The sequence below is a fragment of the Loxodonta africana genome, chromosome 16 (assembly GCF_030014295.1).
Source record: "Loxodonta africana isolate mLoxAfr1 chromosome 16, mLoxAfr1.hap2, whole genome shotgun sequence".
Classification (NCBI taxonomy): Eukaryota; Metazoa; Chordata; class Mammalia; order Proboscidea; family Elephantidae; genus Loxodonta; species Loxodonta africana.
In genome coordinates, this window is record NC_087357.1 from 39118531 (window position 1) to 39136324 (window position 17794).

General features: G+C 39.2%; 1 pseudogene; it reads right to left on the reverse strand.

Annotated features, from left to right (window-relative positions):
• Positions 1-17544, reverse strand: part of LOC100673176 (cytochrome P450 2C42-like) — a 46728-nt pseudogene extending 29184 nt beyond the window's left edge.
• Positions 17545-17794: the final 250 nt, after the last annotated feature.

Genomic DNA, 17794 nt, shown 5'->3' on the forward strand with positions numbered 1-17794 from the left:
TTTCAGTAGTTTTCTGGAGGATTCCTTAGGGTTTTCTGTGTATATAATCATGTCATCTGCAAATAGTGATAGCTTTACTTCCTCCTTGCCAATCCGGATACCTTTTATTTCTTTGTCTAGCCTAATTGCCCTGGCTAAGACTTCCAACACGATGTTGAATAAGAGCGGTGATAAAGGGCATCCTTGTCTGGTTCCCGTTCTCAAGGGAAATGCTTTCAGGTTCTCTCCATTTAGAGTGATATTGGCTGTTGGCTTTGCATAGATGCCCTTTATTATGTTGAGGAATTTTCCTTCATTTCCTATTTTGGTAAGAGTTTTTATCATGAATGGGTGTTGGACTTTGTCAAATGCCTTTTCTGCATCAATTGATAAGATCATGTGGTTTTTGTCTTTTGTTTTATTTATGTGATGGATTACATTAATGGTTTTTCTGATATTAAACCAGCCTTGCATACCTGGTATAAATCCCACTTGATCAGGGTGAATTATTTTTTTGATGTGTTGTTGGATTCTATTGGCTAGAATTTTGTTGAGGATTTTTGCATCAATGTTCATGAGGAATATAGGTCTATAATTTTCTTTTTTTGTAATGTCTTTACCTGGTTTTGGTATCAGGGAGATGGTGGCTTCATAGAATGAGTTGGGTAGTATTCCGTCATTTTCTATGCTTTGGAATACCTTTAGTAGTAGTGGTGTTAACTCTCCTCTGAAAGTTTGGTAGAACTCTGCAGTGAAGCCGTCCGGGCCAGGGCTTTTTTTTGTTGGGAGTTTTTTGATTACCGTTTCAATCTCTTTTTTTGTTATGGGTCTATTTATTTGTTCTACTTGTGAATGTGTTAGTTTAGGTAGGTAGTGTTTTTCCAGGAATTCATCCATTTCTTCTAGGTTTTCAAATTTGTTAGAGTACAATTTTTCATAATAATCTGAAATGATTCTTTTAATTTCATTTGGTTCTGTTGTGTAGTCCTTCTCATTTCTTATTCGGGTTATTTGTTTCCTTTCCTGTATTTCTTTGGTCAGTCTAGCCAATGGTTTATCAATTTTGTTAATTTTTTCAAAGAACCAGCTTTTGGCTTTGTTAATTCTTTCAATTGTTTTTCTGTTCTCTAATTCATTTAGTTCAGCTCTAATTTTTATTATTTGTTTTCTTCTGGTGCCTGATGGATTCTTTTGTTGCTCACTTTCTATTTGTTCAAGTTGTCGGGACAGTTCTCTGCTTTTGGCTCTTTCTTCTTTTTGTATGTGTGCATTTATTGATATAAATTGGCCTCTGAGCACTGCTTTTGCTGTGTCCCAGAGGTTTTGATAGGAAGTATTTTCATTCTCGTTGCTTTCTATGAATTTCCTTATTCCCTCCTTGATGTCTTCTATAACCCAGTCTTTTTTCAGGAGGGTATTGTTCAGTTTCCAAGTATTTGATTTCTTTTCCCTAGTTTTTCTGTTATTGATCTCTAGTTTTATTGCCTTGTGGTCTGAGAAGATGCTTTGTAATATTTCGATGTTTTGGATTCTGCAAAGGTTTGTTTTATGACCTAATATGTGGTCTATTGTAGAGAATGTTCCATGTGCGCTAGAAAAAAAAGTATATTTTGCAGCAGTTGGGTGGAGAGTTCTGTATAAGTCAATGAGGTCAAGTTGGTTGATTGTTGTAATTAGATCTCCCGTGTCTCTGTTGAGCTTCTTACTGGATGTCCTGTCCTTCTCCGAAAGTGGTGTGTTGAAGTCTCCTACTATAATTGTGGAGGTATCTATCTCGCTTTTCAGTTCTGTTAAAATTTGATTTCTTTATCTTGCAGCCCTGTCATTGGGTGCATAAATATTTAATATGGTTATGTCTTCCTGATCAATTGTCCCTTTTATCATTATATAGTGTCCTTCTTTATCCTTTGTGGTGGATTTAAGTCTAAAGTCTATTTTGTCAGAAATTAATATTGCTACTCCTCTTCTTTTTTGCTTATTGTTTGCTTGATATATTTTTTTCCATCCTTTGAGTTTTAGTTTGTTTGTGTCTCTAAGTCTAAGGTGTGTCTCTTGTAGGCAGCATATAGATGGATCGTGTTTCTTTATCCAGTCCGTGACTCTCTGTCTCTTTATTGGTGCATTTAGTCCATTTACATTCAGCGTAATTATAGATAAATAAGTTTTTAGTGCTGTCATTTTGATGCCTTTTCATGTGTGTTGTTGACAATTTCATTTTTCCACATACTTGTTTGTGCTGAGGCGTTTTTCTTAGTAAATTGTGAGATCCTCATTTTCATAGTGCTTGACTTTATGTTAGTTGAGTCGTTACGTTTTTCTTGGTTTTTATCTTGAGTTACAGAGTTGTTATACCTTTTTGTGGTTACCTTATTATTTACCCCTATTTTTCTAAGTAAAAACCTAACTTGTATTGTTCTATATCGCCTTGTATCACTCTCCATATGGCAGTTCAATGCCTCCTGTATTTAGTCCCTCTTTTTGATTATTGTGATCTTTTACCTATTGACTTCCATGATTCCCTGTTATATGTATTTTTTTTTTTAATTAATCTTAATTTGTTTGTTTTTGTGATTTCCCTATTTGAGTTGATATCAGGACGATCTGTTTTGTGACCTTGTGTTGTGCTGATATCTGATATTATTGGTTCTCTGACCAAACAATATCCTTTAGTATTTCTTGTAGCTTTGGTTTGGTTTTTGCAAATTCTCTAAACTTGTGTTTGTCTGTAAATATCTTAATTTCGCCTTCATATTTCAGAGAGAGTTTTGCTGGATATATGATCCTTGGCTGGCAGTTTTTCTCCTTCAGTGTTCTGTATATGTCGTCCCATTCCCTTCTTGCCTGCATGGTTTCTGCTGAGTAGTCAGAACATATTCCTATTGATTCTCCCTTGAAGGAAACCTTTCTTTTCTCCCTGGCTGCTTTTAAAATTTTCTGTTTATCTTTGGTTTTGGTGAGTTTGATGATAATATGTCTTGGTGTTTTTCTTTTTGGATCAATCTTAAATGGGGTTCGATGAACATCTTGGATAGATATCCTTTCGTCTTTCATGATGTCCGGGAACTTTTCTGTCAGGAGTTCTTCAACTATTTTCTCTGTGTTTTTTGTCCCCCCTCCCTGTTCTGGGACTCCAATCACACGCAGGTTATCCTTCTTGATAGAGTCCCACATAATTCTTAGGGTTTCTTCATTTTTTTTAATTTTTTTATCTGATTTTTTTTCAGCTATGTTGGTGTTGATTCCCTGGTCCTCCAGATGTCCCAGTCTGCATTCTAATTGCTTCAGTCTGCCCCTCTGACTTCCTAGTGCGTTGTCTAATTCTGTTATTTTATTGTTAATCTTTTGGATTTCTACATGTTGTCTCTCTATGGATTCTTGCAACTTATTAATTTTTCCAGTATGTTCTTGAATAATCTTTTTGAGTTCTTCAACAGTTTTATCAGTGTGTTCCTTGGCTTGTTCTGCAGTTATCCTAATTTCATTTGTGATATCATTAAGCATTCTGTAAATTAGTTTTTTATATTCTGTATCTGATAATTCCAAGATTGTATCTTCTTTTGGGAAAGATTTTGATTCTTTTGTTTGGGGGGTTGGAGAAGCTGTCACGGTCTGCTTCTTTAAGTGGTTTGATATGGATTGTTGTCTCCGAGCCATCACTGGGAAACTAGTTTTTCCAGAAAATCTGCTAAAAAAAAAATGCAGTCAGATCCCTATCAGAGTTCTCCCTCTGGCTCAGGCTATCCAGATGTTAATGAAGCCGCCTGGGGAGGGTGGGGGAGGAAACAGAGAGATAGGAGAGTAGCACCTCAGAGTATAGCCAGAGTTGCTTGTCTTGCTTGGAATGACTATTATATCTCAGATTCCCGCGGGCGCGTCACCTATGTGTGCTGGCTGTGTGGAGATTGCCCCCGGGGGGTCTGGCCCACTGGAGACACCGTCAGATCCTCCGCTTCCAGCCCCACGCCCAGCGTCAAGGCTCCCCTACTGGGACGGTGCACTCTCAACTCCAAAATCAGTTGCTGCCTCCCGGGGACTTCTCGTCCTTCCAGCCGCGTGGCCGTGCCGCCTCCGAGAACCAGTTGGGCCTCCTCCCGGGGTTAGTTCAGATGGGTGGAGCAGCTCCCCTTGCTTGTGCTGTAACCGAGTGTCCCGGCTGGGATGCTGTTCTCCCCACTCCAATACCAGTCGCTGCCTCCCGGGGACTTCTCCTACCGGCTGCGTGCCATGCCGCCCGTGCGACCCGGCTGGTCCCCTTCCCGAGGTTAGTTCAGGGCGGTGGAGCAACTCTCCGTGTTTATGGCGTACCTGAGTCCAGTCCAAATCCCTGTGGGACGGTTCCCCTGCTCGGATGCTGCTCTTTCTGCTCCAAGACCAGTCACTGCCTCCCGGGGACTTCTCCTACCGGCTGCGTCCCACGACACCTGTGGAACCAGCTGGTCCCCCTCCCGGGGTTAGTTCAGGGGGGTGGAGCAGGTCTCTGTGCTTGTGCCGTACCTGACTGGTACGCTGGCTCCAGGCTCTGGAAACAATCGCTGCTTCCCCATATTAGTTCGTTCTCCGTCTCTAAATCTGTGTTTGTTGTTCAGGGTTTGTAGATTGTTATGTATGTGATCGATTCACTTGTTTTTCCGTGTCTTTGTTGTAAGAGGGATCCGAGGTAGCGTCTGCCTAGTCCGCCACCTTGGCTCCCTGGTACCCCTATTTTGCTAAATTTAAATCTAACTTTTATTTCTTTATATCACCTTGTCGTCCTCTCCATATGAAAGATCTATGACTACATTTCTTAGTCCCTCTTTATTATTTTAATGTTGTCTTCTTTTACAAAATGACATCTCTGTTTCCCTGTTTTGAGTGTTTTTTTTATCTTGATTTATTTTTTTTATTTCTCTCTGTTGACATCTGATTTCTCTGTCCAGTGTTCTAGTCTTGGGTTGATGCCTGATATTACTGATTTTCTAACCAAAGAACTCCCTTTAGTATGTCTTGTAGTTTTGGTTTGGTTTTTACAAATTCCCTAAACTTCTGTTTATCTAGAAATGTCCTAATTTCACCTTCATATTTAAGAGACAGTTTCGCTGGATATATGATTCTTAGCTCGCAATTTTTTTCCTTCAATGCTTTATATAAGTCATCCCATTGCCTTCTTGCCTGCATGGTTTCTTAAGTCCAAGCTTATTCTTATTGACTGTCCTTTGTAGATGACTTTTCATTTATCCCTAGCTGCTCTTAAAATTCTCTCTTTAGTTTTGGCAAGTTTGATTGTAATATGTCTTGGTGACTTTCTTTTAACATCTACCTTATGTGGAGTTCAATGAGCATCTTGGATTGATATCTTCTCATCTTTCACGATATCAGGGAAGTATTCTGCCAATAAATCTTCAATAATTCTCTCTGTATTTTCTGTTATCCCTCCCTGTTCTGGTACTCCAATCACTCATAGGTTATTTCTCTCGATAGAGTTCCACATGATTCTTAGGGTTTCTTCATTTTTTTTAATTCTTTCATCTGAGTTTTCTTCAAATACTTTGGAGCCAGGTCCTTTATCTTCAAGTTCACCAATTCTGCCTTCCACTTGATCTATTCTGTTCCTCTGACTTTCTATCAAGTTGTCTAATTCTGTTATTTTATTGTTAATCTTCTGAATTTCTGATTGCTGTCTCTCTATGGATTCTTGCAGCTTATTAAATTTTTTATTACGTTCTGGAATAATCTTTTAATTTCTTCAACTGTTTTATCTTTGTGTTTCTTGGCTTTGTTCTGCATATTGCCTGATCTCCTTCCTGATGTCTTGAAGAGTGCTATATATTAAGCTTTTGAATTCTGCATCCAGTATTTCCAGGAAAGCACCTTCATCCAGAAGATCCTTTGATTCTCTGTTTTGAGAGATTGTTGAAGCAATCATTGTCTGTTTCTTCATGTGGTTTGATATTGACTGTTGTCTCTGAGCCATCTATAAGTTATTTTATTAGTTTATTTTATATTTGCTTACTGTATCCTAGTGTCTTGCTTTGTTTTGTTTTCATATGCCCAAATGGGTTGCTTGAGTTAGGTAGCAGGATTATTTTCACCTTTGGAGCTCCGACTTACTGTCACCAGATGGCTAGAACTGTTATCAGGTATATGAGTGTATGAGTTCATTCACTTTTCTTGTGTGTTCAGCTCAGGTGTCCAGGTAGCTGGTCATCAAGTGTGTTGTACAAGCTCTGTCTTACAGTCTTAGTGGGGCAAGGGTGATTGGTGTAGATACCAGTACCTGGTTGCAGCAGGGGTCATGCTCTGAACAAGGCAGGGGGCTGAGAACTGTCCCCCGAGTATCTCTGAGGAAAGATCGTCCCCATTCCCTAGAGCATACAGGTGGGTGGGTTGCATAGACAGACCATGGGCACCCAGTGCTTTTGATTGTAAGGACTGGGAGGTCCCAGTTATTCTTGGGCCCCTGTCACAAGTGGCTGGGTAAACTGAGTGGAGTCACCAGTCCTTATGCCCCTGATGTGGGCAGGTGAGGACCCTGTTTAACAGGCAAAGCGGTGTCAAATATCAAACACCCACCTCTCTACCACACAACTTAAACTGTTGCAGTCTGCCAGCAAGGGCCTATTCTCCAGAAGTAGGCCCACACAGGTTCATGCTGGGGGGAAAGGTATTCAAAGTCTACAGACCATTTATGCCTGGACAGGAACCACTTCTGTCCTGAGCTTCCCAGGTCTGTGGAGCTGGCAAATTACCTTTCCCCCTGTTGTGAATTTATTCCTTCTCCAAACCCAGAAGCATGGCTCAGGATACTCACATGGGCCTATCTCAGGCCCAGGGAAATCAACAGCCACCGAAGCTGGCTTGGAAGTGGGGGACACAGTAAAATATACGTAAGTACTTAGATTTGCTGAGAGCACCATTCTTCTCTGGTTCCAGAGATGTGAGTAGGCTGTGCAGCTGGGTGCTTCTCCCTGAGGAAACTGTGGCCAAACACTACCACCAACCTGCCACAGCCACTCCTGGGAGTGGTGCTTCAGGGATCCCATCGATTAAGGTATGGCAACTCCTCTCCACTTTTGAACTGCCTCTGTCTCCTCCTGTCACTCAGTCCATTTTCTAACTTTGCCTTTGATGTCCAGGGCTCCTAGCTTGTCATAAATTTAATCATTTCACTTGGTTTTTTGGGTCTTCATTGTAAGAGGGATCACAGGAAACATCTGGCTATTCCGCCATCTTGGCCCCATCCCTCAAGCATCTCATTTGTTTTTATATCAATACTTTTCTACAACTGTGAATTACAAATGGCATGAATTACTATGATTCACATTTTATAGATGAGGACAGAGGAGGTTAAAGAAGTCTAAGCAACCTGATTGATATAGAGCACAAATCTACTCATGGCTGCCTCCACTTCTATCAAGCTGAAATAGAAATAGATTCATGGTTTTATAACTGGGAGGATTTTCATGATACAATGAAACCCAACTCAACATTTTGTGGCTCAATACCTGTACACCAGAGCAGCTAAATGAGTTCTCTAAGAGCACACGAGTGTCATCTAGGCAGGGTGCAGGATATGCCAGCTAAGCAGAGGGTAAAATTGTGATGATTGTTTATGGTTTATACCCTGTAAACCCAATCATTTTGTCATCTAGGAGCCCAAATGTAGCATAATCAACCTTATCTTAGTCTCATCTGTAGTCCTATACATTCTCCTTCTTTGATATGCTAAGTTAGAATATTTCTGCCAAGTTTTTTGATGAATAAGTTATTACATATCAAATGAAGGGCAAGACTTATTGGTAATGGAAGCCTTTCAACAAGGGCTTTGAATCTGCAATGACTGCTACAGGCATGCTTTTTGGGCAGTCACCATAGTACTTTATGGAAACTGAGCTTTGGGGCTTAGGAGAAAAAAGGAGGTGCAAGGAGCCAATGGGGTTGAAAAGAACTGTATATTCTGATCACTCATTGTCCTCTGTGTAAAATAAAGAGGTTGGCTATATTTCCCAGATGTTCACTCCAGGTTGCTATGCTCTGGCCAGTATTTTTATGTTCAAATGTTCATTTCACAGCTTGGTCCCTTATATAATTTTGCACTTGCCAGAGGAAGGATCTTGGCCTCACCTGCATCCATGGGGAGCTCAGGATACTGAGGTTTTCATTTAATTTTTCCATCAAATTCAAAAAATTCTGATCTGTATAATCAAAACATTTCTGGAAAATGATGGAGCAGATCACATTGCAGGGAGCACAGGTCAGGATGAAAGTGGGATCACAGGGTGAGGCTAAAGAATTGGAAACATGAAAAACACCATTAAAATATACATATAAAACTCTGTCGCTGCAATAACTTTAGAAAGTTTGGAGCAACATCTACCTAGAAATTTCCTTGTCAGCCAAATACTCAGCATGCCTACAATCTCTTCCAATTGAATTGACTGTTCCTTACTTCCTAGATTAATAATGATGTTCCCAGTACTGCATTCACTTTCCTTGCATTTATTTACGCCATTCTAAATCAAGGTGCCTATAATTTTAGAGGGTAAAACAAAAAAAAATTCAGACACCATTTCCTTAAAAACCTAATAATGTTCTTTAAATTTCTAAATGGCAAAGATATCACTTTAACGACTGAAGTGATCCTGACCCAAGCCTTGATCTCTTCAATCCCCTCATATGTATGCAAATGCTGGACATTGAAAAAAGAAGACAGAAGAATTTATACATTGAAATTGGGGTATTGCCAAACAGTACTGAACGTACTACATATTGCCAGAAGTATGAATAAGCCGGTCTTAGAAGAAACACAAGCAGAATGCTTGCTCCTGTGAGTGAGGAAGGCAAGAATTTGTCTTGCTTATTTTAGACATGTCATCAGGAAAGACCAATCCCTAAATAAAGACATCATGTTTGGTAAAGCAGAGGGTCAGCAAAATGAGGAAAACCCTCAATGAGATGTGCTGACACACTGGCCAAGCTTTCTTTGTATCATACATGAGGTTGCCCACACCAACAGCAACAATAATCAAAGTTATGATGGTAGAATTACACCTGTCTGCAAAGTCTGCTGACAATAAAACATTGATAAGGGAATGAAGAAGATAGTTAGGGACCTCAACACTTCTTATGTATACAGAATAGTTAAAGGAATCATCTGTAGAAACAGCAGAAGGAAAGATTAAAGAGAGTGTTTACAGGTGATTTCAAGTATTTTAAAGAGCAAATGTAAAAAATAATTTAAAAAACAGCATCGCATGCAGTGTGAGTAGGAAGGTTAACACATAAAAAAAATTTTTTTTTGCACATACAAACAGAAATTCTAAGAAGATAGTTTGCCTAACAAAAAATAAAAGGAGAAGTTTTCATTTCATACTTATATGATATGTAGGGCAAAAAAAATGAAAAAGTTAAATTACTAAATGGAGTTCTTTTATTTCTTCCTTTCTGTTGGGGAAAAGGGAATCTTTTCCTGATCTAGGAATTAGTACCCATCATCTCCAATCAGGAGCCCTGGTGGCACAGTGGTTAAATACTCAGCTGCTAATGGGAAGGTCAGTGATTTGAAGCCACCAACCACTCTGTGGGAGAAAGATGTGGCAACATAGCCCCATAATGGTATACATCCCTGCATTATTCACAATAGCAAAAAGATGGAACAACCTAAGTACTCATCAGCAGATGAATGGATAAACACATTATGATACATACACTTAATGGAATACTACACAGTATAATGAACAATGATGAATCCTTGAAACATCTCACAATGTGCACAAATCTGGAGGGCATTATGGTGAGTGAAATTAACTCAATCACAAAAGGACAAATATTATATGAGACCACTATTATAAAAACTCAAGAAAAGTTTTATACACAGAAAAAAACAATCTTTGATGATTATGAGAGAGGAGAGCAATACGGAGGGGAAATCACTAAGTAGATAATAAAAAAAAAAAAGTAGATAATAGACAAATGTTAATTTTGGTGAAGGGAGACACAACACAAATACAGGAGAAGTCAGCACAACTTGACCAAGGTAAAGTCATACATAGACACTTCCTAGATACATCCAAACACCCTGAGGGACCAAGTTATTGGGGCTGAGGACTGGCGACCACAGTCTCAGAGCACATGTAGATCCATTGACATAACATAGTTCATAAAGATAATGTTTTACATCCTACTTTGATGAGTAGTGTCCGAGGTCTTAAAAGTTTGTGACCAGCGATCTAAGACACATCTATTGGTCCCATTCCAATCAGAGCAAAGGAGAATGAAAAAATCCAAAGACACAAGGAATATATTAGTCCAAAGGACTAATAGACCACATGAACCACTGCCTCCACCAGCCTGAGCCCAAAAGAACTAGATGGTACCAGGCTACCACCACAAACTGCTCTGACAGGGATCACAATAGAGGCCCTGGACAGAGCAGGTGAATATATAAAACAAAATTCGAATTCCGAAAAAAAAGACCAGACTTAACTGGTCTAAAAGAGACTGGAAGAACTCTCCAGACTATAGCCCCCAGACACCCTGCTAACTCAGAACTGAAGCCACTCCTGAAGTCCACCTTTCAGCCAAAGATTAGACAGGCTTATAAAACAAGCAATAGCACACGTGAAGAATGTGCTCCTTAGTTCCATCAAGTATAGGAGATCAAATGGGCAATACCTGCCCAAAATCAAACAAAAGAAGGCAGAAAGGAACAGAAAAACTGGACAGAACAGACACGGAGAAGCCGGGGTAGAAGTGGGAGAGTGCTGACACATTACTGGGATTGCAACCAATGTCACAAAACAATTTGTGTAATAAGTTTTGGAAAGAGAAGCTAATCTGTGCTGTAACCTGTCACCTAAAGCACAACAAAATTTTTTAAAAAAGAATTGCTTAAGAGGTACACATATATATGTATATATATACACAGAGAGAGAGAGCCTTGGAAACCCTATGCACCTCTATGAATCTCAATTAACCCTACTCAAGGACTATTTTGGGTTCATATCCAAAAAGCCCCGTAACTGAATTTTTTCCAGGCTCTTCCTCTTGTGAACTTGTAGGATATTGCTCTAAATAGCCATTTACCCAATAACTATGTTACAGCAAATTTTAAAATCTGACCACTATTTAGGTCAAGTCCATCATTTTACAGATAAAGAATTTAAAGCAGAGGAAGTGTTTTATTAGTTTTTGGTTGAGGATTTATAAAATTAAACTATTCTAATCAAATGAACTATAAATTTTGTATGTAAAAAGTCCCCAACTCCTATCTATAGATGTGATTAAGGGTGAATTGAATAAAAAATATTGTGAATGCAAAATAGAACTTCAAATAATAGGGAGCCTGTGCAACTAGCTTCTCCTCTATCATTGAAACCCAAAGCTCTGCAGGGATCTAAGCTTTCAGGAAAGTAGTATTTTAGTTAGACGTTGGGGATATTTGGGAATCTTTTGGAAAACATTTGTATGTGTGCGCTTCAAAACTAAACTTTAATTTTCAACCTTTCCCTTCATTTGAAAGAAGTCATTAAAATCCAGGATAATTTACAATAATAATAATAATAATAATAAAAACCCTGGTCCAGATGGCTTTACTGGAAAATTCTACCAAACATTCAGAGAAGAGCTTATACCAGTGCTTATCAAACTCTTTCAGAACATAAAAAAGGAAGCAATACATCCAAATTCATTCTGTGAAGCCAGCATAACCCTGATACCAAAACCAGGCAAAGACACCATAAAAAAGAAAATTATAGACCAATATCTCCCATGAATACAGACGCAAAAATTCTCAACAAAATTCCAGCCAATAGAATTCAGCATCATATAAAAAAAAAAAATACACCATGACCAAGTAGGATTCATACCATGTATGCAAGGATGGTTCAACATTAGAAAATCAATCAGTGTAATCCACCACACCAATAAAAAGAAGGAAAAGAATCACATGATCATCTCAATCAACACAAAAAAGACATCTGACCAAGTCCAACAATAATTCCTGATAAAAACTCTCAATAAATTTCTCAACATAATAAAGGGTATCTATGCAAAACCAACAGCCAATATCATTCCTAATGGAGAGAGGCTGAAAACATTCGCCTTGAGAACAGGAACAAGATAAGGATGCACTTTATCACCACTCCTATTTAACATTGTCTTGGAAGTCCTAGCTAAAGCAATAAAGTGAGAAACAGAAATAAAGGGCATCCAAATTGTTAATGAAGAAGTTAAACTCTCCCTATTCGCAGATGATATGATACTATATATAGAAAAGCCAAAAGACTCCATGAGAAAACTACTGGAACTAATAGATTCAGCAGAGTCACAGGATACAAGATAAACATACAAAAACCAGTTGAATTCGTACACATCAGTAAAGAAAATGATGAAAAGGAAATCAGGAAAACAATAACATTTATAATAGCTCCTAAAAAAATAAAATACTTGCAAATAAATCTAACCAGAGATGTAAAAGACCTATATAAAGAAAACTAGAAAACACTAATGCAAGAAACCAAAAGAGATCTACCTAAATGGGAAAACATACCATGCTTATGGTTAGGTAGACTCAACATTGTGAAAATGACAATGCTACCCAAGGCGATTTACAAATACACTGCAAAACAGATCCAAATACCAACAACATTCTGTAAAGAAATGGAAAAACTTATCATTAACTTTATATAGAAAGGGAAGAAGCCCTGGATAAGTAAAGGACTATTAAGGAGAATAAAGTAGGAGGACTTGCACTACCTGACCTTAGAACCTACACTATACAGCTATGGTAGTCAAAACAGCCTGGTACTGGTACGACAACAGATATATTGACGAATGAAACAGAATTGAGAACCCATATGTAAATCCATTCACCTATGATCACCTGATCTTTGACAAGGGCCCAAAGTCTATCAAATAGGGAAAAGATAGTCTTTTTAACAAATGGTGCTGGTAAAACTGGATGTCCATCTGCAAAAAAAAAAAAAAAAAATGAAACAGGACCAATACCTCACACCATATACAAAAACTAACTGAAAAATGGATCAAAGACCTAAATATAAAACCAAAAACTATGAAGTTCATAGAAGAAAACAAAGGATCAACACTAGAGGCCCTAATACACGGCATTAACAGGATACAAACCACAACCAACAACAGACAAGCTCCAGAGGATAAGCTAGGTAACTGGGATCTTCTAAAAATTAAAAACTTATGCTCATCAAAAGACTTCATCAAAAGAGTAAAAAGAGAACCTACGGACTGGGAAAAAATGTTTGGCTATTACGAATCAGATAAAGGCCTAATCTCTAAAATCTACAAGAAAACCCAAAACCTATACAACAAAAAAGACAAATAACCCAATTACAAAATGCAAAGGAAACGAACAGACACTTCACTAAAGAAGACATTCAAACAGCCAACAGACACATGAGGAAATGCTCATAATCTCTAGTCATGATAGAAACGCAAATCAAAACCACAATGAGATACCATCTCACCCTGGCATTACTGGCAGGAATCAATAAAACAGGAAATAACAAATGTTGGAGAGGCTGTGAGGAGATAGGAACTCTTATGCACAGCCATGTTCATTGCAGCATTTTTCACAATAGCAAAAAGATGCAAACAACTTAGATGTCCACCAACAGAAGAATGGATAAACAAACCGTGGTACATACATACAATGGAGTATTAAGAAACAATAAAGAACAACGATGAATCTGTGAAGCATCTCCTAACATGAATGAATCTGGAGGGCATTATGCTGAGTGAAATAAGTCAATCACAAAAGGACAAATATTGCATGAGACCACTAGTATAAAAACTCATGAAAAGGTTTACAAAAAAATGAAACAATCTTTGATGGTTATGAGGGAGGGTGGGGATGGAAAAACACTAAATAGACAATAGATAAGTGGAAACTTTGGTGAAGGGTAAGACATTGTACAATACTGGGGAAGCCAGCACAACCTGTACAAGGCAAGGTCATGGTGGCTCCATACACATCCAAACTCCCTGAGGGACCAAATTGTTTGGCTGAGGGCTATGGGGAACATGATCTCAAGGACCATCTAGCTCAATTGGCATAACGTAGTTTAGTTTATAAAGAATATGTTCTATATTCTACTTTGATAAGTAGTGTCTGAGGTCTTAAAAGCCTGTGAGTGGCCATCTAGGGTATCCCACTGCTCTCACCCCTTTGGGAGCAAGGAAGAATGAAGAAAACTAAAAATACGAGGGAAGGATTAGTCCAAAGGACTAATGGACCACATCTTCCATGGCTTCCACCAGATTGAGTCCAGTACAACTAGATGGTGCCCGGCTACTACCACTGACTGCTCTGACAGGGATCACAATAGAGGGTCCTGAACAGAGCTGGAGAAAAATGTAGAACAAAATTCTGACTCAAAAAAAAAAAAACACCAGATTTGCTAGCCTGACAAAGACTGGAGAAGCCTTGAGAGTATGGCTCTCAGGCACCCTTTCAGCTCAGTAATGAGATCACTCCTGAGGTTCATCCTTCAGCCAAAGATTGAACAGGCCCGTGAAACGAAACAAGAGTAAAGGGGTGCAGCAGCCTTGGGGCAGGGACTGGTAGGCAGGAGGGAACAGGAAAGCTGGTAATAGGGAACCGAAGGTTGAGAAGGGAGAGTGTTGACATGTCCTGGGGTTGTTAACCAACGTCAATAGAACAATGTGTGTACTAACTATTTAATGAGAAACTAGTTTGTTCTGTAAACCTTCATCTAAAGTAAAAAAAAAAAAAAAAAAAATTCCAGGGTAATTTGGAATCAAAGTTGGAAACCACTCTTATTGTGACACATATTTTATAGGTCAGAAGAGCTGACGGTGGGAGGTAAATAACATAAATGTTCCTACCCAAAATCCAATTATGGAGCAAAGATAAGCAAAGACAAACAGAACTAGCTTATCATTAGAGAGGATAGAGCAAAGAGCTATTAATAAGAATTGAAATCTACTTAAATAATTTTATAAATTGATATTTGTGTATTTTATAGAATTCTGCCATACCACACCATACATTTTCTTAAAATACAAATTATCAATACACTTAGCAGAGAGTAACATTAATAGTTCATGCTAATAATTTTAAAATACCCTATGTTTACAGGGAATCTCAATTGATAAAGGTTGCACTAAGAAAGGCCTAGGCAATGAAATGAGCCCTGCTGGCACTGTGGCAAAGAGTTGGGCTGCTAACCAAAAAGCCAGCAATTTAAGTCCACCAGCCACTTCTTGGAAACCCTATGGGGCAGTTGTACTCTGTCCCATGGAATCGCTGAGTTGAAAACTACTCAATGGCAACAGCTTTCGTTTTTGTTGTTGTTAGGCGATGAAAACCATCGACCAGCATCATGCCCGGTCAGAACCGCAGGCCTGGGCCTTGGCAGAAACCCTCAAACTTGTCAGTCATGTTGACCATAGCATGGAGTCCGATGAAGGGAAAGCGAAAACTCCTTGCTTCATGGTCCACAGGCATGTGATGAGTTCATACCCACAGTATCCACTTGACAAGAATTCCTCAGTAAAATGTTCTGGAATAGGTAACTTGCAATTATGGTGGGGCAAAATATTGTTTTTTAACTCTAAGAAAATGAGACTCAAAACCTTCTATCTTGATAACTTTCATTTGAAGACAAAGATTAAAAGAGCCTTTTATAGCCACACTGTGTACAAAATCATGCCCCCATACACGCAGCACAGATACACAAGCTCCCCCATGTTCTCTGCTTCAAACCCACCCTCCTCCACTGGTGGGCAGATAGTGCCTACACAACAAGGAAAGACTTGGCCTCCCCTGAAATGTTTCCAAGGACCCCAATAGAGAAAAGAGCCATCTGTTAAGGTCAGTGTTACTGAGTAAAGAATCACCTACCTTTGGTTTTCCTCAACTCCTCCATTAGGCAGTGAGCTTCCTCCTGAATGCGTTCCTCAATGCTCCTCTTCCCCATCCCAAAATTCCACAGTGTCATGAGGCAGAAGCGCCACATCTCCTTCCATGTCTTTCCATTGCTGAAAGCTACCCCTACCAGGAGGAAGAAGATAAATTAAGTAGGAGATCCTTGGCAAAGAAGGGGACTCTGACCTAAGCAGCCATGTGGATGGGCCAAGTGCTGCCTGAGCAAGTCTTCAATCTTTGTTTTCTAGTCTACCCCACTTGCCATTACCCCTGCCCAATAGACCAACACAAACACCTACCAAATTGTTTATTAGCTCTTTCAATTATTGGAAAATGACTTCTTGCAGAAAACTCTTCTTCCAGATCAACCAGGGCTTCCTTAATTGCATCATACCCATGCAACACCACTGTGGGCTTCATGCCAATATACAGAGTGAACACAGGGCCCTAGACTTTTGTGAACTGGAAAATGGAAAGTGGATGCCAATATTAGCAAAAGAAGTCACTATTTGGTCTATATGCTGTGCATTATTCAGACTGATATTTTCATCATATTTTTGATGTTTTTATTAAACCACATAGTTTCAAATATTTTTAATTTTATACAGACATGATGGTGATTTTATCTCTGCTGTTTAAGGGGTCTCTGTTATGCCAGGCAATGGGACAGACACTTGTTCCACACATCATTACAGCTAATCTCACATGAACACCACAAGCAGGTTTACTTACCCCCATTTTACAGAAAAGGAAACTGAGATTCAGAGAAGTTGAATTTTGTTTCTAGTGTCTCATAGCTAATAATTAAAACCTGTTCACAGTCAACTACATTCTGACTCATAGCGATATTGTAGGACAGAGCAGAACTTCCCCAAAAGGTTCCCAAGGCTATTATTTTTAAAAAGCAGACTGCCACATTTTTCTACCAAGGAGGGGCTGGGGGCTTCCAACTACTGACTTTTTGCTTAGCATCTGAATGCTTAACCACTACACCACCAGGACTCCTTCAGCTAATAATTTTTGTTATTGTTGTTGTTAACCAAACCAAACCAAACCAAACCAAACCCAGTGCCGTCGAGTCAATTCCGACTCATAGCGACCCTATAGGACAGAGTAGAACTGCCCCACAGAGTTTCCAAGGAGCACCTGGCAGATTCGAACTGCTTTCCTCTTAGTTAGCAGCTGTAACACTTAACCACGACGCCACCAGGGTTTCCATTGTTGTTGTTAGGTACTTTAAGTAGCTCTGACTCATAGCAACCCTACGTACAACAGAACGAGACACTGCCCAGGCCTGCTCCATCCTCACAATCCTTGCTATGCTAGAGCCCATTGTTGCAGCCACTGTGTCAGTCCATCTCCTTGAGGGCCTTGCTCTTTTTCACTGAGCCTCTACTTTACCGAGCATGATGTCCTTCTCCAGGGACTGACTCCTCCTGATAACATGTCCTAAGTATGAGGGCTGTAGTCTCTCCATCCTTGCTTCTAAGGAGCGTTCTGGTTGTGCTTCTTCCAAGACAGATTTGTTTGTTCTTTTGGCTGTCCATGGTATATTCAATATTCTTTGCTAACACCACAATTCCAAGGTGTCAATTCTTCTTCAGCCTTCCTTATTCATCATGCAGCTTTTGCATGCGTATGAAGTGATCAAAAACACCATGGCTTGGGTCAGGGACACCTTAGTCCTCAGGGTGAGATCTTTGCTTTTCAAGACTTTAAAGAGGTTTTTTGCAGCAGATGTGCCCAATGCAATGCGTCGTTTGATTTCTTGACTGCTGCTTCCATGGGTGTTTATTGTGGATCCAAGTAAAATGAAATCCTTGACACTTCAATCTTTTCCTCATTTATCTTGATGTTGCTTATTGGTCCAATTGTTAGGATTTTTGTTTTCTTTATGTTGAGGTGTAATCCATACTG